We start from the raw sequence: 27,726 nt of genomic DNA on the forward strand, positions 1-27,726 counted from the left end.
AATCGCAAATGGAGTTTAATTTAGATAAATGCAAGGTTCTGCATTTTGCAAAGGCAAATCTTAGCAGGACTTATACACTTAGTGGTAAGGTCTTACGGAGTGTTGTTGAACAAAGAGAGCTTGGAGTGCAGGTTCATAGCTCATTGAAAGTGGAGTCACAGGTAGATAGGATTGTGAAGGCGGCATTTGGTATGCTTTCCTTTACTGGTCACAGTATTGAGTACAGGAGTTGGGAGGTCATGTTGCAGCTGTACAGGACATTGTAATATTTCAAAAGTGGCATAACCAATCAATTCTGGTCTCCTTCCTATCGGAAGGATGTTGTGAAACTTGAAAGGGTTCAGAAAATATTTATAAAGATGTTGCCAGGGTTGAAGGATTTGAGCTATGGGAACAAGTTAATAGACTGGGTCTGTTTTCCCTGGAGCATCGGAGACTGAGCAGTGATCTTACAGAGGTTTATAAAATCATGAGGGGCCTGGATAAAGTAAACAGACAAGGTCTTTTCCCTGGGGTGGGGGAGTCCAAACAAGGGGGCATAGGTTTAGGGCGAGAAGGGAAAGATATAGAAGGGACCTAAGGGGCAACCTCTTCATGCAAAGGGTGGTGCGTGTATGGAATAAGCTGCCAGAGGAAGTGGTGGAGGCTGATGTAATTACAGCATGTAAAAAGGATTTGGTTGGATATATGAATAGGTTTAGGAGGGACATGGGCCGTGTGCTGGCAAAAAGGTGGAGTTAGACCGAAGGGTCTGTTTCCATGCTGTATATCTCTATTGTACAGCAGATCTAGCCACCTTTTAAACAAAATGTGGGTTTCTGCTTCCATTACACAATGGGCCATTTTTAGATTTAAAAAACAACAATAATAAGAGAATTGCTGGCTACTATAAATCATAAAAGCATAAGACATAGGAATGGAAGCAAGGCCATTCAACCCATTGAGTCCACTCCGCCATTTAATCATGGCTGATGGGCGATTCAATTCCGCTTACCTGCACTCTCCCGGTCACCCTTAATTCCTTGAGAGATCAAGAATTTATCAATCACTGCCTTGAAGACACCCAATGTCCCAGCCTTCACTGCACTCTGCTGCAATGAATTCCACAGGCCCACCACTCTCTGGCCGAAGAAATGCCTCCTCATTTCCATTCTATTTTGACCCCTTCTAATTTTAAGGCTGTGCCAACGGATCCTACAACTATCCCTTCCTAACAAAAACAACTTCCCAGCGTCCACCCTTTCTAAGCCATGCATTATCTTGTAAGTTTCTATTAGATCTCCCTTCAACCTTCTAAACTCTAATGAATACAATCCCAGGATCCTCAGCCAATCATTGTATGTTAAGCCTACCATTCCAGGGATCATCTGTGTGAATCGCTGCTGGACACGATCCAGTGCCAGTATGTCCTTTCCGAAGTGTGGGGCCAAAACTTGGATACTATTCTAAATGGGGCCTAACTAGAGCTTTATAAAAGACTCAGAAGCATGTTACTGCCTTTATATTCCAACCCTCTTGAGATAAGTGACAACATTACATTTGCTCTCTTAATCACGGACTCAACCTGCCATTCAACCTTTAGGAGAATCCTGGACCAGCACTCCCAGATCCCGTTGTACTTTGGCTTTATGAATTTTCTCACCATTTAGAAAATAGTCCACGCCTGCATTCTTTTTTCCAAAGTGCAAAACCTCGCACTTGCTCACATCGAATTCCATCAGCCATTTCCTGGACCAGTCTCCTAAACTGTAAATCTTTCTGCAGCCTCCCCACCTCCTCAGAACTAGCTGCCTGTCTGCTTAACTTCGTATCATCGGCAAACTTCGCCAGAATGCCCTCAGTTCCTTCATCCAGATCATTAATATATAAAGTGAACCGCTACGACCCCAATACCGAATCCTGCAGGACCACGTTTGTCACCAGCTGCCATTCCAAAAAAAACCTTTTATCCCAACTCTCTACCTTCTGTCAGACAGCCAATCCCCAATCCATGCCAGTAGACAACCTCGAACACCATGGGCCCTCACCTTACTCAGCAGCCTCCCATGAGGCACCCTATCAAAGGCCTTTTAGAAGTTGAGATAGACCACATCCACCAGGTTTCCCTGCTCTAACCTACTTGTTACCTCTTCAAAGAATTCTAACAGGTTTGTCAGGCACGAGCTCCCCTTACTAAATCCATGCTAACTTGTTCTAATCCGACCCTGCACTTCCAAGAATTTAGAGATCTCATCCTTAACGATAGATTCTAGAATTTTACCTACAACCAAAGTTAGGCTAATCAGCCTATAATTTTCTATCTTTTGTCTTGATCCTTTCTTGAACAAGGGGGTTACAACAGGGATTTTGCAATCATCTGGGACTTTCCCTGACTCCGGTGATTTTTGAAAGATCACAGTCAGTGCCTCTGCTATTTCCTCAGCCACCTCCCTCAGAACTCTAGGATGTAGCCCATCGGGGCCAGGAGATTTATCGATTTTTAGACCTTTTAGCTTTTCTAGCACTTTCTCTTTTGCAATGGCTACCATACTCGACCCTGCCCTCGACTCTCCTTAATTGTTGGGATATTACTCATGTCTGTGAAGACTGACACAAAGTACTTAAGCTCTTCAGCTATTTCCTTATCTCCCATCTCTAGCCTTCCTGCATCAATTTGGAGCCACTTAATTTCTACTTTTGCCTCATTTGTTTTTTATGTATTGAAATAAACTTTTACTTTCATTTCTAATATTACTGGCTAGCTTACCTTCATTTTGATCCTCTCCTTCCTTATTTCTCTCTTTGTTATCCTCTGTTTATTTTTGTAGTCTTCCCAATCTTCTGATATCCCAGTCCTCTTGTCCACTTAAAAGGCTTTTTCTTTTATACATTTCCTGACTTTGTCAGCCATGGCTGTCTAACCCCTTCCCAGATAATCTTTTCTTTGGGATGAACCTCCGTACTGTGTCCTCAATTATACCCAGACCCTCCTGCCATTGTTGCTCTACTGTCTCCCCCACTCGGCTCTGCTTCCAGTCGATTTTCGACAGTTCTTTTCTCATGCCCCTGTAATTAGCTTTACTTAACTGTAACACCATTACAACCAATTTTGCCTTCTCTCTTTCAGACTGCAGACCATATTATGATTGCTGCCTCCTAAGTGATCCCTTACTTTATATCTTTTATAAAGTCTGGCTCATTACATAGCACTAAGTCCAGAATAGCCTGCTCCCTTGTGGGCTCCATCACAAGCTGTTCCAAAAAGCCATCCTGTAAGCATTCCACAAATTCCCTTTCTTTACATTGTTCACCCAGTCCACCTGCATATTGAAGTCCTCATGATTACCGTGACCTTACTTTTCTGACATGCCCTATCTATTGGCACGGTGGCTGCAGCTCACAGCGCCAGGGACCCATGTTCAATCCTAGCCTCGGGCGGCTGTCTGTGTGGAGTTTGCACATTCTCCCTGTGTCTGCGTGGGTTTCCTCCGGGTGCTCAGATTTCCTCCCACAGTCCAAAGATGCGCAGGTTAGGTGAATTGGCCATACTAAATTGCCTACAGTGTTAGGTGCACTAGTCAGAGGGAAATGAGTCTGGGTGGGTTACTTTTCGGAGGGTTGGTGGAGACTTGTTGGGCCAGAGGACCTGTTTCCACATTGGAGGGAATCCAATCTATTTCTTGGTATATCTTTCGCTCCTGGTCCTGACCACTTCTGGGAAGTCTGTACATTACTCCCATTATAGTTTTTTTTGCCTTTGTGGTTCCTCAACTCCACATCATCCGACCCTATATCATTCGGTGCCATAGATTTAATCTCATTCTTAACTAACAAAGCAACACCCCCCCCCCCCGCCTGTTTATTTGATAAGTTGAAAATCCTTGAATGTTTAAATCAGAGACCAGATTAGCTACTATTTATTAAAAAAGGATTAAAGATTATCAATCTGGATTTCTGAACAATAAGACTTGTTTGAAAAAAAAACAAATCATTTTACACAATAATAGAAAACATTAACACAGATACACGTGAGTCATGTCTTTCAGAAGGCTTTTGAAAAGGACCGCATAAGCAAACGGTTGTGAAATTACCATGTAACATGGGCAATCATAAAACAATAGAAAACCCAAAAAGGAGAATTATGCAAAATACATTCACTCAAGCTCATTAATTTAATGATGCAATTACAACATAACAAAATAATCAAGAATGAACTGTTCCTGTATTTAATTTGTTTGGGAGAGATGAATTATATTTTTAAATTCAAAACACGGACCTGATGCTCATGAGATTTAACAAATTGAAGTCACCAGACGTTAAAACATCATTCATGGGGAATCAAGACTTAAAAGGGAAAATGCAGGAAAGTGGGCATGAGGGATATCAGATCAGTCATGAATGGTGCAGCTGGCTCAAGCAGCCAGATGGCCTATTCCTTTTCCTATTTATGTTTTTGTAGTCTTATACTTAATACCTGCCTAGTGGCATCACCATGTTTGCGCAAACCCAGCTACAGAAAAATGATCCAATGTTCTGACAAAATGTCACAGAGCTAAAACACATATGCTGCTTAACCTGTGTACTTCCAGCATTTTCTGCTTTAAAATTATAGAAGACCATGTTTGCTTTAGCATATTCAGTTCACCTACCAAACAACCAGGCATTTGGGAGTTAGAATACAACACTTTCCTATTGAAATGATTCAAATTCCTTTCCATTAGTCCTGTTTTATCTTGTTACATTGCTTTTGTGCTGTGGAATGCATGCTGAAGATAAATGGCCCAAATTTTTAACAACACCAGGGAGGCCCCACTATTATAATGGGGTAAAGTGGGTAGCAACTTCACTTAATTGCACATGGTCAAATGCCAATCAAGAAGCTACTTTCTGAAAGAAGTCCTGCTGCTCTATAGAGCATGCTGTAAGAGAGTGTTCAAGTGACAGTACTGCAGCATCTGCAATTCTCTGAATATGTGATACTTAACCAGAGACTCTGGACTAATAATGGAAGAGTGTGAATAACGAGCACCATTTATTCATCACTGATGCCAAATTTCAGGCTATAATATGTGGTTGTTGAATGTTATACTGTTGAATAACCACTTTTGTACAGTTCAAGTCCACACTTTTTAGTAACAGTTTTTTTTTGAGTGAACCACACAATAAAAAAAAACTTACATCCCACTGACTACCAGCTCTCTATATTTATACAACCAATCCACACTCAAATTACTTTTAGTTAGCATATCCACCCTCACTCCACTCGGTATGAACTATCCCTTCAAATCTTTAGATGATAATAATATTATATATGCTGTTTGCCTAGTAAAGAAAATATGTCTGAAAGACCTTGGGAAAGATAGCACTACCATTCTACAATTGGGACTGTTAAAAAAAAAAAGCACACTGTTGTGAAAAGGTTGTAATTCTGCCCTATTTGGCAGTCACAGTAACAAAATCTCATGTTTGCATATTTACAAACAAAAGCATAAAAGTTAAAAATAAACAAACATTCAACACAGCTACTGATTTAATGTTACTGCCAAACAAAAATTGGTTTCAAATTTATTCAATTCTTACTTGACAATTGATTCAGATTTTAATTTAAGATTCTGACACATCCTCGATTAGCTCCTGGTAAAAGGACAAACACATTCAAATTGCGTTGACTTGTTTTAGCTAATACAACTGCTTCAAGGAAACAGTTTTCAATAATAAACAATAACTTTTAGGACTTCAGACGGTTTTTTTCAATATAAATATCAACATCTGGTAAAACATACAATCCATTACAGCAACAATTGGCCTACACCTCCACTCAAGAAACAAAACAAAAATTACATACAGAAATCCTGATTGCAAAAATGTCACATTTAATTTTATTTAGTCAAATGTGTGACAGGTATGAAAAATCTAATCATTTTTAAAGAATCTCCCAAGCAAAATTGAGAATTTGATACCTGGTTATCTTTGGTCTGTCTTATAAAGAGCATACTCAACTGAAGAGATATACAGCACATCGCTTGTTCCAGGCAGGTCAAGAACTAGATTTTATTAATGTAACGCTATACAGTTCAAATGAACAGAGCATTGGTAAATTTCCTAGCTGCCAGCTAGCAGGGTTATCTGAATTTGAGTCAGAAAAATCTCAGATTTCACCTTAAAATTCCAATAGTGACTAAGATGGCTGTCACACATTAACAGTTTCCCTTAACCCTGCAAACATATCTAGTTTAAATATTAAATTGTAATCTGGTCCTGAACTTTCCTTATCTCCACTTACACCCCAAACACATCCTAAATTACCCCTTGGAAAATAGTTACAAATAGTCCATTAATAATTTAAAAGCACATGTTTGAGATCTAGCCTGCAGACACCATGAGTTGAACTACAAGCACAAATTGCGTCTTGAAATCGGAGAGGTCACAGAAGATGATGATGCAAAAAGAGGAACTAGCAGTTAATTCATTGCATTACACTCATCTCTCAACAAACAGAAAAGTAGCCAGGAATGGATATTTTTTCAGGCCGGAGGACAATTTACAATGGAGTTCCTCAGGATTCAGTGTTTTGACCCTTGCTTTTCTTGATATACATTCATGACATAGACCTTAACGTATATTGCATTATTACAAAGAGTGTTGATGAAATGAAGCAGAGAAGCATCATGAATTGTGAGGTAGATAGTGCTGGATGTAAATTTGCTCACTGAGCTGGAAGGTTCAGTTTCAGATATTTCGTCACCATACTAGGCAACATCCTCAGTGAGTCTCCGGTGAAGCACTGGCGTTATGTCCCACTCTCTGTTTACGTGTTGAGGTTTCTTTGGGTTAGTGATGTCATTTTGGGTTCTTTGTCTGAAAGGATGATAAATGGAGTCCAAATCTATGTGATTGTTGATAGAGTTAGAATGCCATGCTTCTAGGAATTCTCATGCATATCTCTGTTTGGCTTGTCCTAGGATAGATATGCTGTCCCAGTTGAAGTGGTGTCCTTCCTCATCTGTAAGGATATTAGTGATAGTGGGTCATGTGTTTTTGTGGCTGGTTGATGTTCATGTGTCCTGGTGAATAGTTTTCTCACTGTTTGCCCAATTTGGTGTTTAAAACAGTCCTTGCAAGGTATTTTGTAAATTATGTTCATGTTACTTATTGTCTGTATAGGGTCGTTTAAGTTCATTAGCTGCTGTTTTAGTGGGTTGGTGGGTTTGTGGGCTACCATGATGCCAAGAGGTCGGAGTAGTCTGGCAACCATTTCTGAGATGACTTTGATGTAGGGTAAAGTGGATAAATTTCCAGGCGCATTTTGTCTGCTTGTTTGGGTGTGTTGCTGAGAAATCAAAGGACGACATTCATTGGGTACAGGCAGTTTTCTTCTGCTCTTTGTAGTTCTTCAGTGCTGCAGTGTATGGGGGCTCATTGAAATAATGTCCTAATTTTAAAAGTCCAGATTTGAGATAGCCTTGGGAATCCCTTGTGAACTCAATCTGTAAGCTCCTCTTGGTTCATCCAGAGATTGTACTCTTTGGTAGTTTGGGATTTAAAAATGTCTTACAGACAGTTTAGTTCAAATTTTAGTCTCCCTCTTTATCTACCTGAGGCTGAAATATTACCATAAAGTTGTGTTTAAACTAATTAGTCTCTAATTAAAAATGCTTTCTTTTCAGGGCTGAGATTCAAATTCAAATAGGACGTAAGATCTGACTAGTTAGAATTGACAGTGGGGCAGTCACTATCTGATACAATAGCAAGTAAGTTAAAGCTTCATCAATATTACCTTTTACAGAGTTTGCATTTCATAATCCATAATGGCTACTCAAAATCATCATAAAGTCCCAAAAAGCAATTAAATTCAATCCAGAGGAAATAAGCACAGAGTTAATTTTCTACTGGCTTCGGCAATCTCAGTGCTAAAATGGTCTCACTCTCTCTCGTCCTTTTGAACTCAGGTCAGGGACTGCAACAGAAAAATATTTTTCCCTCCATCTGCCTAGCTTGCAAGGGTAATAAGAATCCATTATAATTGACAGGACCTGACCGTTAATTACAAAGCTTTTGATGATACCGAGTTTCAAGGTCAGAATCAAACACTGTCATTAATTTCACAATGGAACAGCCATGAATGTTATCACTCAGTGTCTTGTTTACACAGATTCATTGATATTAAGGCAAATGTTCTGAATTGCCATCGAGCATCCAGTTATCACTCGATGAGAGCAGATGTTTTTATCTTCTGCATATCCAGGGATCCCCCCTTTTGTTGCCTGACACCTCCCTGCCTGTCCTGTTTATTTTCTAGAGTGCAGCAAATATGATCTATAACTCAGTATTAATTTAGTCTAAATGTTTAAGGACAAATGTTAAGGCTATAGACTTTCTCACTAATGCTGCTTTGTTTGTGGGTGTTGGGATGATGTCTTCTATAGTTCAGTATTTGGTCCGTATGTGGTTTTCCTGTAGACGCTGGTTTGAAGCTCCCCATTGACAGTTTGCTTTACTGTGACATCTAGAAATGGCAGTTTGTTGTTGTTTTCTGCCTCTTTAGTGAATTTTATGCCAAGAAGGAGATTGATAGTCTTGAAGGTTTCCTCTAATTTGTTTCGTTTAGTGATAACAAAGGTATCATCCACATAGCAGACCGAAAGTTTGGGTTGGATAGTTGGGAGAGCGGTTTGCTCAAGTCTCTGCATTACTGTCTCTGCTAGGAACCCTGATATCAGAGATCCCATGGGTGTCCCGTTGATTTGCTTGTAGGTCTTGTTTTTGAAGGTGAAGTGGGTGACGAGGCACAGGTCCACCAGCCTGACAATGTTGTCTTTGTTGATGAAGTTGGCAGTGTCTGGTGTTTGTATCTTTGGGTCTTCTAATAATGTAGTCAGCGTTTCCTTGGCCAGGTTGATGTTGATGGGTGTGAACAGGCTTGTTACATCAAAGGAGACTATTATTTCAACCTCTTCTCTTGGTGTCTTTGATAATGTTCAGGAATTCTTGTGTGGAGTGGATGGAGTGGTGTGACTCTTCTACTCAGTGTTTTAGTCTTTGGTGTAGCTCCTTGGCCAATCTGTAAAGTTGATGTTCCAGGTAGCAAGACTATGGGTTTGAGGGAGGCTCCTGGTTTGTGAATTTTGGGTAATCTATAGAAGCGCAATCCGTCTGGTTTCATTTTTTCGAAGTCTGTCTTGTTTAATTCTCCAGATTTCTCAAGCGCTTTTTTTGAGTAGGACTGTGACTCGGTTCACTAGTTGTGCGCTCAGGTCTATCACCACCTGTTGGCAAATATTGGTATCTGCAAGCAGTGCATTTGCTTTTCGTAGTAGTCTGTTTTGTTTAAAACGACTGTCAAGCGTCCTTTGTTTACAGGTCGGATTACAATCTTATTGTCTTTTTTTGAGTCCTTCTAGTGCTTTCCTTTCTTGCGTTTCCTTCCTTTTTCCTGCTTACAGTTGGTGCAACTGTCTGTCTGCTGGGTATCCTCTGGGAGTTCATTGTCTTTTGGTATTGATTTTAATGCTGCTAAGAAATCTTTTTTGTCTGTGTCTCTGAAGTTGTAATTTAATCCTCTTACTAAGATGGCTTTTTGAGCATCTGTTATGGGTCAGTCTGATAGGTTTTTTTTTAATCCAGGCTACTGTGTTGTCTGTGGTGTTCTTTTGTGCAAGTTTGACTAGTTTTTCTGCAGGCCTAGTTTTTTTTCATTTTCTGGGTTTGTCGCTGCCTAATGCCCATGGCTTGTTGTACTGTGCCTGTCCACTCATGGTCTGTCGCTTTAGTGAGTAAAGAGTTTTGGCGTGAAAGTTCCCCAGTTGTATTTACGGAGTTGGTTGTGGGCATCATTAATAATTTCTCTAAGCATTCTGTGGCTGTTTTGTTCTGCTATTCATTTGGCTAGCGAGGTGTTAAGGGGAGGTTTGTATTTAAGACATTTAAGAATCACCTGTTTCATTAGGCATTCATGCAGGAAGTACAGCTGTTTGCAGGTGGTGCACTGTCAGATGGCATTGATTTCCCATCTTCAGGCCGGTTTTAGTGCATTGCGTCCAAAGGTGCTAGTGAGTTTTGAAAAGATTTAATCGCTCAGGTGGAGGTTCTGGATGTAAGCTTGCTCACTGAGCTGGAAGGGTTGGTTTCAAACATTTCACCACCATGCTTGGTAACATCATCAGGTGGACAGTGCAGAACTTCAAAAAGGGAGTATTATCAGATTGATCTTGTTCACAGATCAACAATCAGAACCAACTCTCTCCGCACCTGGGATCCACATGGGTACACTTTACAACGAGCAAATGATTCAGCGAGGAATTCCAAATTCTGTTCTTACTTCACTGAGCCTATTTGCAGCAAATGTATGAACACAGACTGCAATCAGCTGTGATCAGTACAAACCTGTGAAGAACTTTGTGACATTTGCACTCTCGATCGCTTAACTCCATTAAGAAAGAGAAGGGAATGTACTTATGTACCTAACCATCGGGGCAGTCCACACTGGTGGCAGTGTTTGACAAACTCCAAAAAAGGGTGCAGGAGCATAGGGAACCTAGCTGTGAGTCCATAAGTAAGCAATGTTTGCAAGTTGAGAGCAGCGAATAAAGCAGCCAGTATCCTCAGCTTTATTAATAGGAATATAAAATACAGAGCAAGGAGGTCATGTTGGAATTGTACAGGGCACCAGTTCAGCCTCAGTTGAAGAATACATCCAACTGTGGGCATCACGCTTTAAGCAGGATGTGAAGGCACCGGAGAAAAGATTCATGACAATGGTTCCAGTGATGAAGATTTGGAGAGCCTAGAGTCAAGGTTGCTTTTGATGAAAAGAAGAATTGAAGAGAACTGAAACAGATACTCGAAACCATGAGAGGTACGGACAGAGTAAACTGTTGCAAAAGGATTGACCACTTTTTTCTGTTAAAGCCACTCACCATCCTGACTTGGAAGTATATCACCAGGTCAAAATCCTACTATTCCTTCTCAAAGGGTGTTGTGGGCCAACTCAGAATGTGGACTGCAGAGGTGCAAGAAAGCAGCTCACCACAACCTTCTTAAGGGTAACTAGGGAGAGCTAATAAATGTTGGCCATCCCATGAATGAATAAAGAGACAGAAGCCAGAGATTTGAAGTAATTGGCAAAAGCAGCAAAAAAATCAAAATGAGAAAAAAAAAAGGTTTTCATATCATGAGTGTTTGAGATCTGGTATGAACTCTTGGAGTTCACTGAAGGCAGATTGAATCAATGCAGACTGTATCTAAAATGGATGAATGCACCAAACTATGGTGAGAAGACAGGGAGAAAGGGACTCAGGGAATTCTTCAGTGAAGTGTTGCAGACATGATGGATCTAATGGCCTCCTTCAGCACTGTGTCAATATTTTGTTTAAGCAATAACACAAAGACAAGTTTTACTGCTTGAATTCAGATTACAATTGTTTCTCTGTTGCCCAAGGTTCCTCAGAGGCATAATCTAAAAAAGAATGAACACAAAGCCAAAACAGGAAGAAATTAGCTACAAGGAGGGCCTGAAAAGGAGCAAGTAGGAAATCAAAAGGGTGTAAAAGGAGGCACTTTCAGTCAATACTGCAGGAAAAACAGGGCACAAGGAAAAGGGTCAAGTTGGTGTCTGCAGTGAAGCCCAGATTTGGAGGATTGCAGAGTTTGGGGATGGTGTAGAAATAGAAGGGGTTAAAGCAGTATGATATTGGTAGGAGCAATATTCCACAACAAAAAAATCATGACTAGAAACCAATATGGATCAGCAAGGACAAAGTAATAGGCGCATGGAACAGTAATATAACCAGAATTGAGTTTTGAAGTTGCTGATTTCCAAGAAGCCACCAAGTGTTGGAGTAAATCATTCTGAAGGTGACAAATGCACAAGTTAGGGTTTTAGCTGTAACTCTGCTGATACAGGATTAGAGATTTTTGTGATGGAGAGGACATTAGCATCAGAACCACTGTTCAGTGTTAAAAAGCATGCCAAAAACTGGTGAACGGTTTGGTTCAGCCAGAAACCACAACCTGGGGATGGTGTTAATAGTAGCAACCAATAGGAGCAGGGTTCATGTTTGGGCAGGAGTCCATCAGTTCTACTTTCCCAAAGAAGAAAATTATATTTGAAGATTTAATATTGATCAAACAGTCTGACCACACAGAGACAACAGGTCAAAAGTGTGGCACTGGAAAAGCACAGCCAGCCAGGCAGCATCCAAGGAACAGGAGAATCAACATTTCCGGATGAAGGGCTTATGCCCAAAAAGTCAATTCTCCTGCTCCTCAGATGCTGCCTGACCAGCTGTGTTTTTTCAGCACCATCTTTTTTGACTTTGATCTTTCGTATCTGCAGTCCTCACTTTCTCCACACAGAGGTAATGCTGGAATCAACACAGATTGTGGAAACACAGCTGGTGTCTTCTTTGCACGTAGGAAAACAGAGCCGAAACTCTGTGGGTGATGTCACCAAGAAGCAGTTTGTGGATGAGGCACAGGAACAGGTCAAAGATAAGTTCTTATTGGAGATATTACTGCAGCTGCTGAAGGGAAGTCACTGTTGGAGATGGTCTAGTACAACTGAGGTGAAACCAAACAACGGTAATCACTTCAAAAGTGAAATGATAAAGAAAACCACTGGAAGACCAGCCTGGTCAGTCATACCAGAGGATGTTGTTAGGTCTCGGAATAACTTTACTTCCTTATTCTTTATCTCCACCTACTTCCTCTTTCGAACAGAGTCACCTGATGTACAATGGAGGATGAAACGTTTTTAAGTGATCCAAATGACAACAACAGACACACTGCAACTCTGATATGGTTGACTACACATATGTTTGCAACCTTTCACATTAATTCCATTTTGTCATAGTACATGCAACTTTATCTTGACAGACTTACATTCATTCAATGTGGTGCTACTGCATATTAGTAAACAGCTAAATTTTACATTCTATGCAATAATTCAGATCCATACTATAAAAATCCTAAAGCTATCTCCTATAGTACCTTAAAATATACAAAACATTGAACAAATTTGCTTTCAGAAGTGTGCAAACATGAGTAATATTTCTGAACAAACCTTTCAAATTCCATGCTTGGATATTTAAGATATTTCAGTCTCATTGCCCTTCAACATTAAGTGTTTGATCTAAGTTGTTTTCAATACAACACTTGCATTATTATCACTCCCCCATAACCCACAAGACACACACAAATTTCACAAAACTAAGCTTAAATTTAGCCTACCGGTGCTCTAATAACTAGGCCAATTCATGACAAAACCATCCAGCCATGCATTCACTCACAATAGCTTTACGTGAGGATGAAAGCAGACTATCATACCTGGAAACTCTCAAAGCCAGCAAGTTTTATCTTTTAAAACAGCACACGCATAGACTCCCGTCACAGATCACAACAAATTAAAGTGCCTCTCCACACCGTGCGGCCTGCTATTTCCGCAAACATTCAAAATACTCCTTTCTCTCTCGAGCTCTCCGGGCAAGATTCGAATTGGAACGTACTGTAGATACACCAAACACATTCGTGCAGCAATCCCTCCCATTAAATGTAATACAACGTGTGCAATAACTGCTCACTTCCGGGTCACCCTCCACCCCGGAGACAGAATCTGCAAGTTGATCATGATTCTCTTGCTGTAACCACCGTCAATAAAATCGATATTTATTTGCGTGCAACGGGTGTAAGCATTTGGTTTCAGTGTTGCCAGGACGTTTGGAGTCTGTGACAGTGTACTCTCGGCATGTCTCCTAAGAGTCCGGCATAGCAACTAAGTGCTGTCCTTCGACGGAAACATTAAACAGCTGAACAAGAACTGAGTGATGTCCTCGCACTTTGTGAACACAGTCATGTTTCTTGGTTTGCTGCTCTCCAGCGTTTGCACTACTTTATCTCCTTCTGCTTATTTTGTTCTTTCAAATTAATATCCCAATTTAAACCATAAGTACAATTGAATTGAATTTATTGTCACATTTACCGAGACACAGTGAAAAGCTTTGGCTTGCGAGCAATACATCTAAGGAGCAGGAGAATCGACGTTTGACGAATGTCCGAATGAAGAAGGGCTCATGCCCTAAACGTCGATTTCGCTGCTCGTTGGATGCTGCCTGAACTGCTGTGCTCTTCCAGCACCACTAATCCAGTATTTGGTTTTCAGCATCTGCAGTCATTGTTTTTACCGAATGAAGAAGGTCTCTTGCCCGAAACGTCGATTCTCCTGCTCCTTGGATGCTGCCTGACCTACTGCGCTTTTCCAGCAACACATTTTCAGCTCTGATCTCCAACATCTGCAGTCCTCACTTTCGCCTGCGAGCCACACAGACAGAATCACAGATTTAAGTACCATAAATATTTAAATAATAGGTAAACAGCAGCAAAAACACAAGTACAGGCAAATGTTAAAAGTTTAAGAGTCCATTCAGTATTCTAACAACAGTAGGGTAGAAACTATTTTGAAACTGGCTGATGCGTGTGTTCAGGCTTCTGTACCTTCTCCCCGATGGTAGAGTTTGTAGAAAAACATTGCCAGGGTGGGATGGATCTTTGAGAATGCTGGCGGCCTTTTCTTGACAACGGGCCTGGTTAGATGGATTCTATAGATGGGAGGTTGGCCTTTGTGATTGCCCAGGCCGAGTTCACCACTCTCTGTAATCATCTCTGATCGTGAATGGTAGAGTTGCCATACCAGGTATTGATACATCCAGACAGAATGTTCGCAGTAAGAACTCATGAATCCTACCTCATATTTATGCAGTTTGCTATTTTGCCAGGTAGTGGAAACAATCTAGATAGCTACAGTTCCCGTCAGGAAGGTCAGAGTAGGTACCTGCCAGTTGCAACTTGCCACCATCTTGTCCAGGTATCCATAAGAACACAAAATGTAGAAACTGATGTAGACTATTCAACTCATCAGTCTGCTCTGCCATTCAATGAGATCATATAGCAAACCACCAGCATCCCGACATCGTGGCATGTTTGGGATTCCCTTTTAATACAGTTCAGCACTTCAATGCTTCACTTTGGACCTCGCTGATACTTTACATTGCAACGCTGCTACCAAGCCTCCCTGCGCACAGGGACAGGCACACATCTCCTGCGTTGGAAATAGGATGCATCTCAGGGCTTTTAGTTTACTTCAAGTCTCACTCATGTCATACCTACTTGCATGCTCATAGCGTGAGATAACAGAGAAGCTGAAGAAGATGACACTTAACCTTACAGGTTGCTGAAGGTCATGCATGAATCGTTGCTGCAAATCCCTCCAAACCTTGGACGCCACAGTGACTTGGGTGGCTACTTCAGATAAGGCTGGCAGTGTTTCACATTTTAGGGTTTAAATGTGGCTGAGCATGCCAGGTCTCAGCACCAGCAAGCATTTTGCTACAAATAGGTGCAAGGTAACACCAGTGCAGGGTCATGTGGCGAGTAGTAGAGAATTGTGTGAGATAACATCAAAGCTCATGAAGAGAACGTTCCATGAAACTTCCTAAAATTGACATAGCTAATTCTTGGTAAAATTCAACCCGTCTCCATTTCCAGAGCAGCCAGATGGTGTCCAGTGCCTGCAATACAAGACTCCCATTGCATTCAAAGGTAAGTTGAGCCTAACTTTCTTATATCACTGGAGATCAACTCAAAGAGTTCACTTCAGCCCAGAGGGAAAAAAATCCACCAGTGGGCTGCTTGGAAAGGAGTCCAAAAACTGTAGACTGTCCATGGCCAAGAGGATGTAATGTGAAGATGAACCACTCCCAGGCATTAGGCTGAATTTGACTTCTAGGTGAAAGTGGGTACTGCAGATGCTGGAGAGTAGAGTCAAGATTAGAGTAGTGCTGGAAAAGCACAGCAGGTCAGGCAGCATCTGAGGAGTAGGAAAATCAACGTTTCAGGCAAAAGCCTGATGAAGGGCTTTTGCCCAAAAATTGATTTTCTTGCTCCTCATGCTGCCTGACCTGCTGTGCTTTTCCAGCACTACTCTAATCTTGAATTTAACTTCTGTAAACACCAGTATAAAAATTCTTATCCAAATATTAAAAAGACCTTCTTAATCTAAATATTGGTTCTTTTTTGCTTAGACACTGTCCTTTTTGAATGTCAAACCTACCAACATCTCCATCCTCAAAGCTTATCTATCCCTCTTGTCTTTAAACTAGTCTTATTTCACATTCATTTTCCTCTCTGGGTTCCTTCAATGTCTTCAAAGCACCTTGGAATGCCTTACTACTTTGAAAGCTGCTATAACAACCAAGTTGTTGTGATGTCTCAATTCAAATTAATTCAGTCCTGATAACATCACCATGACTGCTCGAGCAAAAGTCACAAAATTCTGTGGCTAAGTCCACAATACACATCATCTTTCCATATTTTTTCAACCATGTTATTCTGCATCTTTACATTTCTACTTGCCCCAATGTAGTAGTAAATCTCCAAGAATGGAAGGATACAGATCCTTAGAAAATAGGCGTCAGGTTTAAATAAAGGATCTGGATCGGCGCAGGCTTGAAGGGCCTATTCCTGTGCTGTAATTTTATTTGTTCTTTTTTCTAATGGGTTCTCCTTATATAATGCCTCATATTCTGATCTCTTTGTCTACATTTGTCTCTTAGTGATACAGTTTGTAGCACAGGGTAGCTTCCATATGTATCAAGATAGCATCAGACGGTGTTTGTCTGATCCTACACTACATTGACCTTCCAACTGAGCAGTTGAGGAATAAAGTCTCACCAACAGGGAATAAAGACTGAAACAGAAACTCTGCTTCTTTACCCCACCATTTCCACCTTGACCACTTTCTGAAATTGAATCAGGTCATACAAAATATTTGTCTTATGTGTGCTAGGGATTTCATTTTCATTTCCTGAAATCCATCTGACTAGGAAAACCACATTTGAATTGTAGAACTGTTCCCACTTCCTTGTCTATCTCGTTCTATGGTGAAAGCTTATGCCCGAAAGGTCGACACTCTTGCTCCTCGGATGCTGGCTGACCTCCTGTGCTTTTCTATTGCCATCCTTTTCAATGCTGAAGCCTATACCCCTGCTTGTAGCATCTCATGTTCCAACAGGCTAATAAGCTCCTTACAGGCCTCTCATCATGCTACCTCTATAATGTCCAAATCAATTGAAATACTGCCAGCCATTTTCTATTCTGCACCATGACACAATCATCCCCAATCTCAGTAATCCATGTTCATAGACAGACAAAATTCCAAGCTGTAATATGAGTATATAGGAGTCAAAGTACAATCTATATTATATTAACAATGACCTAAGTGATCAATCTGGCTTTCACCATGAATTTCACTTACTAGCAATGTAACTGCATAAAAATGTGTTGGACAGCCAAAAGAAATGGACAGCATAAAATAGTTTTATTGAAAGCTGTTAAAAACAATATTCATTTGTTGAACACAAAATAAGAAAGTTAATTTAAATTTGAGCTGCAGTCCGCTCAAAAAACCTCAGCATGTATTTGCACAATGTTGTTACTGTTAAAATAATATATTGCAAGGATGCACTTCATGGGACAATTATAACAAAAATCTGGCACCAACCCATACAAACAGCATGTGGGCAGAAGGCCCAAGGTTTGCTCAGATGGATCAGTTTTAAGGAGCATGTTAAAACAGGAAAGTGAATTAGAGATTAATAGTATTAGAGTGAGAATTCCATAGGTTGGTGTTTTATCAACTTAAGAAACAGTCACCAAAGGTGGAAAAATTAAAATTTAGGATGCAAAGAAGTTAGATTTAGAGCAAAACAAATATCAAAGAAATTTGTGTTATTTGGAGAGTTAGAGAAGGGCTTCATTCGATAGTATGTTAATCAATTCAAGATTTCTTGTTCCAGCAAGAAATATAATGGAATATTCATTACAAATTTTTGTAAATAAATTTTGAGACTTGAGTCTTAATTGAATCTGGCAATGGAGCTACAAACACGGAAAGAACATTGGAAGGAAACCCACTGGTTTTGGGTGACAGGAATCACAGTCAGATTGGACAACAGCTGCAGCTATGTACAGGAAACAGAAAATGAAGGCAAGGCTGAGTAGAGTGAGCACAGTGATGTTCGATAAAAAAAAACCCTTGGTAGTGCCTCTGAATATTTCACTATTAGGTAAATGCAACTCTTTTCCTCAGTGATCTTGATGAGTTCTTCCTTCTCAACCTCACCCCTTCTCCAACAAAATGGTGACACTCAGGTTAAACTTAGCAGCAGTTGTCTCTCTCTCTCTAATAAGAGACCAATCCTGTGGCCATCTGGGACTATGGTGGCTTTGCCTTTTATTAGTAAACTTGTGCTTGCATCCTTGTCCATCTTAAAAAGATGATACAATGAAATATTGATGGGATTAATCTTACATTCAGCTAACAAATGTTGAGGTTTAATGTTTCTCTTGTTTATGGTGGAATACAAAGTTAAGCATTAAAATGGTCATCCTTAAACAAAGAGACATATGAATTTCTTGGCTGGCAGTGAACATATGGCTCATACTTGTCTTTTAAAGAATTTTAATCCATCTGTTCAGATGTGTTGTGCCACATTTAGAGAAGGTGGAAATTGAACCTAGTCACAAGAGCCCTCAAATTTATCTTTTATCTTTTTTTATATATAAACTCACGCCAAATCACCCAGTTAACAAATTAAAGCAAGTAATAAAATAGAAATAAAAACAGAAGTTGCTGGAAAAGCTCAGCAGGTCTGGCAGCATCTGTGGAGAGAAATCAGAGTTAACATTTCGGGTTTGGTGACCCTTGCTCAAGTTCTGAAGAAGAGTCACCAGACCCCAAATGTTCACAGATGCTGCCAGACCTGCTGAGCTTTTCCAGCAACTTCTGTTTTTGTTTCTAATTTACAGCATCCGCAGTTCTTTTGGTTTTATTAAATTAGAAATTCTGCACAATAACAAAAATAAAAGGGTGAGAAGAGAGGAATGGGCTAAATAAAAATGGGGTTGGAATCAGTGACAATGCACTGCAGCCTCTGTTGTGCCAACCTTTCTCTAAAAGCCTTAAGGGTACTTGGACATGGTGTACTTCCATTCCAAAGACACCTTGGCACTTACATATCCTCAGAAGAGGGCGGACAGTTGGGAACTATGACCCGTCACTTAAAGTATATAAAACACAAATGTTTCTCCTTACAGAAGTCCTCCCACTTTCCATTGGAGGGTGTCACATGCAGCAGTCCCTCAAGGTTAAGAGTGTGCGGCTGAAGCAGGGCTTTAAATAGCCAGTCAGGGAGTACCAACAATGCATGTTTCATAGCCTCCATAGCACCATAATTAACCATTTGGGGTGGGAGTCCATGAATCACAGCAAATCTATGATTACATGAGACTGTTGCATGTGACACCCTCCAACGGAAAGTGGGAGGACTCCTGCAAGGAGAAACATTTGTGTTTATATATCTTATATGCATAAATATATTCTCTAATCAACCTGTTTAGATGTTAATGCACACCTTTGAAGCAGATGGAACCTGAACCTCATGGTTCAGAGGTAAGGACACTACTATTGTGCCAGAAGAGTCCTTAAACATTTGTATTTTATATATTTTCTAATCAACTTGTTCAGAGATGTTATGACACACCTCTGGAGCAAATGGGATCTGAACCCAGGTCTCCTGGCCCATAAGTAGAAGCACTACCACTGCACCACAAGAACCCAGACATTTGTGTTGTTTTTTAATTTTCAGAATAGTTTACACAGGTAATTAAACAGCTTTTTCCCCCATCGACCAAAGCATCTGTGTTAGTTTTCATCTATTAACTGGGAGGTGATGGGTGATGGCCTAGTGGTATTATTGCTGAACTATTAAGCTGGAGACTCAGGTAATGTTCTGGGAACCCAGGTTCTGATCCTACCATGGCAGATAGTGGAATTTGAAAAAGGCATTTGAATGGGTATATGAATAGGAAGGGTTTGGAGGGATGTGGGCCGGGTGCTAGCAGGTGAGACTAGATTGGGTTGAGATATCTGGTCGGCATGGATGGGTTGGACTGAAGGGTCTTTTTCTGTGCTGTACATCTCTATGAGTCTGGAATTAAGAGTCTAATGATGACCATGAATCCATTGTTGGAAAAACCCATCTGGTTAACTAATGTCCTTCAGCAGAGGAAACTACCATCATTACCTGATCTGACCTACATGTAACTCTAGACCCACAGCAATGTAGTTAATACTTAACTGCCCTCTGGGCAATTAAGGATGTGCAATAAAAGCTGGCCTAACCAGTGATACTCACATCCTGTCAATGAATAAAAACAAATCACCACCACCAAATCAATCATGTTCCAATTTACATGCAAAGCCTGTTAAAGGCAATGTAACAACACTAAAGGTGAGGGACAGTCAGCGTATTATTAAATGTAAAGAAAAGTCACCACAATTAAATTCGACTTCAGGCTGCTCTCCCTCAAGAAAGAGACACAACTGGTTGTGGTTAACCTGAGTGTCACCACACCTCATGCCAAGAGAGAGTTTCAGAAATTTCTGAGAGTTTCAGAAATTTCTGAGAGTCCTTTATGATAATCTCAGTTGGTGCAGGCATTTGAACCCACTCTATTGATATCACTCTGTATTGCAAGACTCCCAGGCAACTGAACTTAGCAAAAGCATTTGAGTTTTTTTTATCTGCATGTGCTAAAACAAACAACTGAACGGCTTTCACACCATAAACCACTTATGGCAGTTTTCACCTGTTAGCCACCACCAGTAAATCACCCATGTTTTCCAATTGATGCATACACATGCAAAGCCTGTAAAGGGCAATGATGATCATCAAAGGTGATGGAGAGGTAGGAAGAGTGTGAGCTAAATCAAAATGGAGTTGGAAGGGGAGAAACCAAATTGTTTTATCGATTCTTCTGATCAACCTATTCAGAGATGATATTACACATTTGTGGAGTAGGTGGGACATGATCCCAGGCCTCCTGGCTCAGAGGTAGGGACATTACCACTGCACTACAACAGCCTTAACATTTTCTATTGGATTCAGGTTTCACCATTGCCTCTGGGACATGATCCCATGTCCCCAGGCCATTAGCCTAAAGTTCTTGATTCCTAGCCCAGTGGCATCACCACTACACTGCCACCTCCTCTGCAACGTTAGTGTTTTAGGTATCTTCTAATGAGCCCATCTGGAGATGTTACAACACACATCTGGAGTAGGTGGGACTTGAACCTAGGCTTCCATACTCAGTAGGGACACCATTACTGCACCACAAGCACCCAGCAGTTGTGCTTTTTGTAACATATTTTAATACACAGTAGTTCCCATCAGTCAGACTTGAACTAATGCTCCATTAAAATGGAGGTTTCGGAAACAACTTTTTCAAGAATTAATTATGAAGTTCTTGGTCTATCGTATATTTCTAAGGGAAGCTGAAAATTGATAATTGGAAAACAACTCTCGTACCTCACCAGAAGATGATGAACAATTTTAATTATTTAAACATTTCTTTAATTAGTTTGAATATTCCTCTAATCACAGGGAGCCAGTTTCACACATATTTCTGCTCTAGCAAAATAAAGCTAGTACTTGCTTCTGTGACTTAATAAGGGTTGTCAAGCAAAGCACTTGTGTTACCAGACAACTTGTCCAGAAACCTGGACTCCTCAAAGTATCATGGTGGGGATGAAAATTTGAATCCATCCTAAAAGATAATTTGGGAGTGAAAATGTTGACATTAATAAAATTACAAAAGTGACAGATTACTATGGTGACAGATTACCATACTTCCCTGTTCTAGATGACATGTGATTCCCATTCCACATTAATATAATTCAAACTTAACTTTGAAGCACAATCTATTAAGCTTTAACAATGGACTTGTGTGGTTCAAGGAAAAACCTGTTATTGCCACCTTTTCAAGGTAATAAGACATTGGCAATGAATTCCAGCCTTAAGATCAATGTTCCAAAAAGGGATTTTAAAAAATCAATTTCCAGCTTACTTGTAAATTCTCAAACAGTTGTGAAAAATAAACATATAAGGAATTCAATTCCAAATTTTCGAAACACTGCTAACAGATAGGCTGCAATAGTATCAAATGCAAAAGGTAAGTCTCACATTAGTGACAACTATGTTAATTTCTATCTTTGAATCTGATCATAATGTATAATTAGCTAAACACCATCTTACATCAAATCTAATTTGAAGCAATATTGTGAACTTTGTTGTTCTGCCACTTGGCCACAGGCTGCAGAAAGTTCCCATACTATTTATTTTAAATATATATACTAAATCTATTGGTTGTTTCAATATTTAACTGTTTTATTATCCAAATTCATAGATATTCATAAATCCTCAGGGTATGGAAAATGAAATTTAATAATTGACAGTTGTACAATTACTTGAGAAGATTTATCTCAAAATGATTAGTTTATGTCCCATTTGTAAAAACGTGTTGTGAAACAGACAACATTGATTTGAGGCAAGAGGCCGCACAATGCTGAGGGGAACTTCAATATATAACAGATGGTTAGCCTGTACTAATTAAAAATGGTGGAGGCAGATACAGACAGAATTTTCAAAGGGAAATTAGGTAAGGACCTGGAGAAATAAATTGTGCAGAATTTTCAGAAAAAGACATGGGATGGATCAAACTGAGTTTCTGTTGCAGATAGTCAGCATCTTTTTCTGTACTGTGATCATTTATGATTCTATATATGGCTATGATGGTGGTGGTACTCTATTCCAGCTATTTCTCTGATTTACACATCCCACCTGGTTGGCCAAATCCCTCTACTGTATTTAATAGTCCTCTTTGGTCTCTCCATTTTACAGTGCATTCTGCACTGGCCATGGCTTGCGCCAAAATAGCATTGATCTAATATAGAACATAGAAAAATACAGATAGCATCCAAGTAGCTTCACATCTGCAGTCATTCTTTTTACCTCATAGAAAAATACAGCGCAGTACAGGGCCTTTGGCCCTCGATGTTGCACCGATCCAAGTCCACCTAACCTACACTAGCCCACTATCCTCCATATGCCTATCCAATGCCCGTTTAAATGCCCATAAAGAGGGAGAGTCCACCACTGCTACTGGCAGGGCCTTCCGTGAACTCACGACTTGCTGAGTAAAGAATCTACCCCTAACATCTGTCCTATACCTACCAACCATTAATTTAAAGCTATGCCCCCTCGTAATAGCTGACTCCATACGTGGAAAAAGGTTCTCATGGTCAACCCTATCTAAACCCTTAATCATCTTGTACACCTCTATCAGGTCACCCCTAAACCTCCTTTTCTCCAATGAAAACAGCCCCAAGTGCCTCAGCCTTTCCTCATATGATCTTCCTACCATACCAGGCAACATCCTGGTAAACCTCCTCTGCACCCGTTCCAGTGCCTCCACATCCTTCCTATAGTATGGCGACCAAAACTGCACACAATACTCCAGATGTGGCCGCACCAGAGTCTTATACAACTGCAACATGACCTCTGGACTCCAGAACTCAATTCCTCTACCAATAGTAGCTGCACTCCAAGATGAACCTTTACCATCAACTACTACCCTCTGTCTTCTTCCAGCCAGCCAATTCCTAATCCAAACCTCCAACTCACCCTCAATGCCATACCTCCGTATTTTTTGCAGTAGCCTACCATGGGGAACCTTATCAAACACCTTACTAAAATCCGTATTCACCACATCTACCGCTTTACCCTTGTCCACCTCCTTAGTCACCTTCTCAAATAATTCAATAAGGTTTGTGAGGCACGACCTGCCCTTCATAAAACCATGCTGACTATCCTTGATCACATTATTCCTATCCAGATGTTCATAAATCCTATCCTTTAGAATTATCTCTAAGACTTTGCCCATAACAGAAGGGAGACTCACCGGCCTATAGTTACTAGGGTTATCCCTACTCCCCTTCTTGAACAAGGGAACCACATTTGCTATCCTCCAGTTTTCTGGCACAATTCCTGTAGACATAAAAATCAAGGCCAATGGCTCTGCAATCTCCTTCCTTGCTTCCCAGAGAATCCTAGGATAAATGCCATCAGGCCCAGGGGACTTGTCTATTTTCACCCTTGCCAGAATTTCCAACACCTCTTCCCTACATACCTCAAAGCCGTACATTCGAATTAATTGTGACTCAGTATTCACATCGGCAACAATGTCCTGTTCCTGAGTGAATACTGACGAAATGTATTCTTTCAGTGTCTCCCCAATCTCTTCAGCCTCCACACGCAATTTCCCACTACTATCCTTGACCGGACCTATTCCTACCCTAGTCATTCTTTTATTCCTGACATACCTATAGAAAGCCTTTGGGTTTTCCCTAATCTTACCAACTAAGGACTTTTCATGTCCCCTCCTTGCAGCTCTTAGCTCTCTCTTCAGATCCTTCCTGGCTACCTTATAACTCAATCGAACCTTCACGCCTCATCTTTACATAGGCCGCCCTCTTCCCTTTAACAAGGGATTCCAATTCCTTATTAAACCACGGCTCCCTCACACGACCCTTTCCTCCCTGCCTGACAGGTACATACTTATCAAGGACACTCAATAGTTGCTCCTTGAACAAGCTCCACATATCGATTGCACCCTTCCCTTGAAGTCTACTTTTCCAAGCCACGCATCCTAAGTCATGCCTCACCGCATCATAATTTCCCTGCCCCCTGCTATAACTCTTGCCCTGCAGTACAATATATTCAATACTAAACTGTTAATTGTGAAATCTAACACATGTAAAACATACACCTGCACAGAGATCACTCCCAAAGAATCACAGTAGTCTGCAACAAAAAGGTAATCAAAATCTACATCCATTTACCTTGCTCGCTAAAGTCCTATATTTTCCATTCCATCTAATACTTTACCAATATCCAATTAAAAGTTGCAAAGGGCTCTATCTCAATTAATTCCTTCAACAATTACAATGATTTCTGTCTTTTCCTGAATACTTACAATTGGTGATCCTTTGTAAACCAAAGAAAAATCCAACTTTGTTTTTAGATCCACTCATAGCATTCTTGCTCTAATGGAAATTGCTGTATGATCTTGGATTTTCCGCAGTGTCATACAGCATTGAAACAGACCCTTTGGTCCAACCCATCCATACCAACCAGATGTCCAATCTGACCTAGTCCCATTTGCCAGCACTTCGCTCATATTGCTGTAAAACCTTCCTATTTATACACCCATCCAGATGCCTTATAGATGTTGTAATTGTGCCAGCCTCCATCATTTCCTCCTTCCTCTGGCAGCTTGTTTCATACATCTAACACACAGAGAAAAAAAAAATTCTCAGATGCTTTTTAAATCTTTCTCCTCAGTTTTAAGACTCCCTCACCCTAGGAAAAAGACTGTAGCTATTCACCCTATCCATACCCCTCATGATTTTATAAACCTCTATAAGGTCACCCTTCAACCAGGGAAAACAGCCTCAGCCTAAAGCTCAAACCTTCCAGTCCCAAAAACATCATTGTAAATCTTTTCTGTATGCTCTCAGGTATCAGAAAATCCTTCCTATAGGAGGGTGACCAGAATTGTACACAGTATTCTACAAGTGGCCTAATCAATGTCTCATATAGCCATAACGTGACATCCCAACTTCTGTACCCTATGTTCTGACCAATAATACCAAACATCTTCTTCACCATCCTGCCTACCTGTGACTCCACTTTCAAAAGCTATGCTCCCCACGGTCTCTTTGTTGTGTGACACTCCCCAGATGTTTCAGCCCTGCCCTGGTTTGTCTTACCAAAATGCAACACCTCACACTGATCAAACTTAAACTCTATCTGCCAACCCTTGGCCCATCCCAGTGTAATCTGAAATAATTTTCATCACTGTGCACTACATCAGCTATTTTGGTGACTTCTGCAAACTTACCACACCTCCTATATTCACATCCAAATCATTTATAAAAGTAACAAAAAGCAGTGGATCCAGCACCAATCCTTGGGGCACATGGCTGGTCACAAGCCTCCAGTCTGAAAGCAATCTTCTACCACCATCCTCTCTCTTCTATCTTCAAGACAATTTTGTTCCAAATTGGCTAGTTCCCCCAGATCCCTTGTGATCGGACCTTACCAACCAGTCTAGCAGAATGTTTGACAAGGTTCCACATGGTAATGACCAAATTTACATGTACCGCTCTGTTTTCATCAATCTTCTTTGTCACCACTACATAAAACACAGTATGTAAAACACAAAATCCTAAGGATAAAGCCATGTGGACTATCCCTAATCAGTCCTTGCCTTTCCAAATGCATGTAAATCCTGCCCCTCAGAATCACTTTCAACAACTTACCTATCACTGATGGGAGGCTTACTGATCTTTAGTTCCCTGCTTGTCATTTCCCCATTCCTAGCATGTCCTTGTAATACTGAAGGTGCACATTCTGGTGTAAATTGATATCCTTTCCATAATAATGAATCTGTAAATATCATTTGTCAATAGGTATAAAATAGTTAAAATGTGGTATTATATGTTAGGGTTCAGGTATTCTAGCTTCAAATACTGGCTGCTAATGCTAACAAATGCATTGCATTTTGGTACAAATTTTAACAAATACAAAGGTATGTGATTACGGTTAGTTTTATATACTATTTTGTACCAGGATCAATTAAATCAGTAAATTGCTTTTTGGTTCTGTCTTCCAAATACCACTTCATGTAGCAATCTTCATACACCCCAGTGGCTTTTTAAACTTGACAGCGCTGATAAATTTGCACACATCTTTAATTACTGAATTTGCTTGGAAATATGCAGAACAAGGAGACTCCTTCCATTATAAAAAAACTACCTTCCAGGTCCAGTAATCCTTTCTGAAGGTCACAGACCTGAAGCTTGAACTTGTTTTCTCTCTGCTCAGAGGCTGCCAGACCTGAATATTTCCAGCAATTTCTGATTCTGTTCTTATTCTAGTGATGGAGAGAGATAAGTGTGTACTACAGGGCAAGAGTTATAGCTGGGGGCAGGGAAATTATGATGCGGTGAGGCATGACTTAGGATGTGTGGATTGGAAAAGTAGATTCCAAGGCAAGAGCGTAATTGATATGTGGAACTTGTTCAAGGAGCAACTATTGAGTGTCCTTGATAAGTACGTACCTATCAGGCAGGGAGGAAAGGGTTGTGTGAGGGAGCCGTAGTTTAATAAGGAATTGGAATCCCTTGTTAAATGGAAGAGGGCGGCCTTTGTAAAGATGAGGCGTGAAGGTTCAATAGGAGCGATTGAGAGTTATAAGGTAGCCCGGAAGGACCTGAAGAGAGAGCTAAGAGCAGCAAGGAGGGGACATGAAATGTCCTTAGTTGGTAGGATTAGGGAAAACCCTAAAGCTTTCTATAGGTATGTTAGGAATAAAAGAATGACTAGGGTAGGAATAGGTCCAATCAAGGATAGTAATGGGAAGTTGCGTGTGGAGGCTGAAGAGATTGGGGAGGCACTGAATGAATACTTTTCGTCAGTATTCACTCAGGAACAGGACATTGTTGTCGATATGAATACTGAGGCACGAATAAGTAGAATGGATGGCTTTGAGATATGTAGAGGTGTTGGAAATTCTGGCAAGGGTGAAAATAGACAAGTCCCCTGGGCCTGATGGCATTTATCCTAGGATTCTCTGGGAAGCAAGGGAGGAGATTGCAGAGCCATTGGCCTTGATTTTTGTGTCCTCTTTGTCTACAGGAGTAGTGCCAGAGGACTGGAGGCTAGCAAACGTGGTTCCCTTGTTCAAGAAGGGGAGTAGGGATAATCCTAGTAACTATAGGCCAGTGAGTCTCAC

General features: G+C 40.6%; 1 protein-coding gene across 1 annotated transcript in view; it reads right to left on the minus strand.

Moving 5' to 3' along the window:
* borcs5 (BLOC-1 related complex subunit 5) overlaps window positions 1–13,569 on the minus strand; it is a 91,795-nt gene extending 78,226 nt beyond the window's left edge. Inside the window, exon 1 of the mRNA XM_072552130.1 lies at window positions 13,303–13,569. The gene's annotated coding sequence lies outside the window, so the exon portion shown is untranslated. The remainder of the gene's footprint in view (window positions 1–13,302) is intronic.
* Window positions 13,570–27,726: the final 14,157 nt, after the last annotated feature.

The sequence above is a fragment of the Chiloscyllium punctatum genome, chromosome 32 (genome assembly GCF_047496795.1).
Source record: "Chiloscyllium punctatum isolate Juve2018m chromosome 32, sChiPun1.3, whole genome shotgun sequence".
Taxonomy (NCBI): Eukaryota; Metazoa; Chordata; class Chondrichthyes; order Orectolobiformes; family Hemiscylliidae; genus Chiloscyllium; species Chiloscyllium punctatum.